Source organism: Leucopleurus acutus, assembly GCF_964270905.1.
Source record: "Leucopleurus acutus genome assembly, chromosome: 11".
In the NCBI taxonomy this organism is placed as follows: Eukaryota; Metazoa; Chordata; class Mammalia; order Artiodactyla; family Delphinidae; genus Leucopleurus; species Leucopleurus acutus.
In genome coordinates this window covers 85,662,665-85,665,071 of record NC_139152.1, presented here as the reverse complement: position 1 = coordinate 85,665,071, position 2,407 = coordinate 85,662,665, and the positions used below count along the sequence as shown (strand labels likewise).

The following is a 2,407-nucleotide window of genomic DNA, read 5'->3' as shown; positions in this document are numbered from 1 at the left end:
ACTGAAAATAACACTGCGGAACTGAACTGAAATGTGGCACGAACATGACAACTTCCGGGCATGCCTTCAAGCACCTCCCTTAGGATGGACTCGATATCTGGGCTTCAGTGTGGGGAGGATTACAGTTCTTTGGAAGAATAAAAAGTTCACACTTTTGACACTTCACAGAAGAATTTTAAGGCCAAAACATAGTGGGTTCATTTCCTTCCACCTCCAGGGACAAAGCTGATACTTTATTCAAAACCACATTAAGCTTCTAGTTCAAATGCCAGCCCGACCTTGTGTCCTCCTGCACTGAAGTTCTTTCCACGGATGAGAGCTGACAGGGTCAGTTTCACTCCTGGTTGAAGGGCCTGAGTACAACCCAGTCCAATCAGGCTGGCATTATTTACTTTAGCAGATAGAGAAGTTCTACAATCCGGCTTGTACTTAGCAGTGATGCCGAAACGTGTGTTGTTCCTGCCTGCCGTCTACGCGAGGTTTATTGATGTTTCAATCTTCTTGTTCACCTTCTGGGAGATCCACCCTCCAAATTAAATGCCGTCGTTCATGTGAGTATGCAGCTGGTAGTCTGCGGCCCTGTAACCCAGGGTGAAATTATTCTGTGACAGTTTCGATTTGGCTGTGTCTAAACTCATCTGATAGCCAGCAAGCCAACCTTCAAAGGCCAACACAGCCCAGCCATAGATGGTCTGTCCAGAAAAATCTATATCAACATTACTGCCAAGACTGAAACAATCCTGTTTATAGGAGGCCTTCAATTTCCCACTCTTCTTTCCTGTGTTCGGGACAAATATGGTATCGAGAGTCAGTTTCAACCCTTGAGTTGAACTTATGCCTTGAGTTGAATGAACTTGAGTTGAGTTTCAATTTATTCTCCAAAGAGATTTCTGTCCCAAAAGTACTGTCTGTGTTCTACTTTGGGGTGAAGGTCAGCCCATAGTTACAAATCTTGTATTTGATTTCTAGGTTGCCTAATGCTTTCCCTGTAACAGTGTAAGCATGACCAGAAGTAGAAAATTCCACTCCACTACATAGATCTATTTTGACCATGCTAAACCCATATCCTTTGCTGAAGACATCCTTGGCAGACTTTCCTAGGTCACAGTAAGACGGCGTGTTACTTGTATCTCTGACGGGATGGCCTGTCCGCTCCGCCAGGGCACCGCTGAAGCCAGACGAGGATTTTAAATCAACAATACTACACAGGTAGTTTGTTCTCTCCAGTATCCCCTATTACGCTGCACTTAAGACCTGGGAATGGCTTTCCCCTGCCCAGGGCTGTCCTCCTGCTCTCTCATTGCTTCCTCCTTATGTCCCCCTCGACTAGTACTCACCTCCTTTGCCCCCGCGATCTGTCCTCAGCGGTGACAACATGAGAGGTGAGCGTTTCCTCTTGGGTGAGAGGATTAATTTCCTGATTGGAATGTGGAGACTTTTCCCATATTGGAAAAGGCAAAAGAGAGGCTGGGACACTTCCTGGGTAATACTGTTGTGCATCCCCTATGGCTATAGCATTCTGAGTTGTCAGTGGTCCTTTCTCTACATCATGCCAGCTACCGAGACTTTAGTCCTTGGTCACTTGGACTAATAAAGCATTTCACGTGTGCCCTGACCAGCATTCCAAGGAGAGAGAACCACCATCCTCGCCATCACCAACATTAGCATCCTCATCATCACCATCACAAACACACACATACCTTTCACACATGCCAGACATTCTAAACTTTTATCTCAATCTTCACCGCAAGCCTAGGACAGAGGTATTAGTATCATATACTATCCCCATTTTGCAATATGAGACAGAGGCAGACAGAGGTTTACTCACTTGTCCAAGGTCACAAGGCTAGTAAGTGGTGGAGCGGGGACTTGAACCCAGGCAGTGTGAAGCCACTGGTTGATGCTGAAGCATCATCTCCAGGAACTGCTTTGGATCTTGACTCGTGAACAAGATATTTCTGGACCTTGTGAGACGGCCAGCGGGTCAAAGCTTATGCTTCTGAAGTAGAACAAACCTAACTGTTTACTGGGGAATCAATTGTATCTTTTGCTTTGCAGGGGAATAAAAAAGGCCAGAAATTGATATCTAAGGTGAGTTTTCTGGTCAAGATTTATTTTTCATTCTCCCTGCAATTTTTGCTAGACTAAAGAAGAAAGAGAGCTCGGAACAGCAGCTACCTGTTGGTCTCTCTTGAGCAGCTGTCTAGAAAATTGAAAAAGTTGCTTCACGTAGGTTCAACAAATCCAAGAACTCGTAGAATTTTTCCAAATGAAGATGGTGCCTTGGGAAGTAAAAACTTAGAAAAGGGAAAACAATACTACATCCCTGAAAACTTTCAGCATGAGAAATCGTTACCGAACCAGGTTCGTCTTGCTCGCTGCACAGCAAGCCAAAAACCGCTAACGC

General features: G+C 45.1%; 1 pseudogene across 1 annotated transcript; it reads right to left on the bottom strand.

Annotated features, from left to right (window-relative positions):
- Positions 1–248: 248 nt before the first annotated feature.
- On the bottom strand, positions 249–1,053 carry LOC309968619 (non-selective voltage-gated ion channel VDAC3-like; annotated as a pseudogene). The gene has a single exon. The product of its transcript is annotated as a non-selective voltage-gated ion channel VDAC3-like (transcript).
- Positions 1,054–2,407: the final 1,354 nt, after the last annotated feature.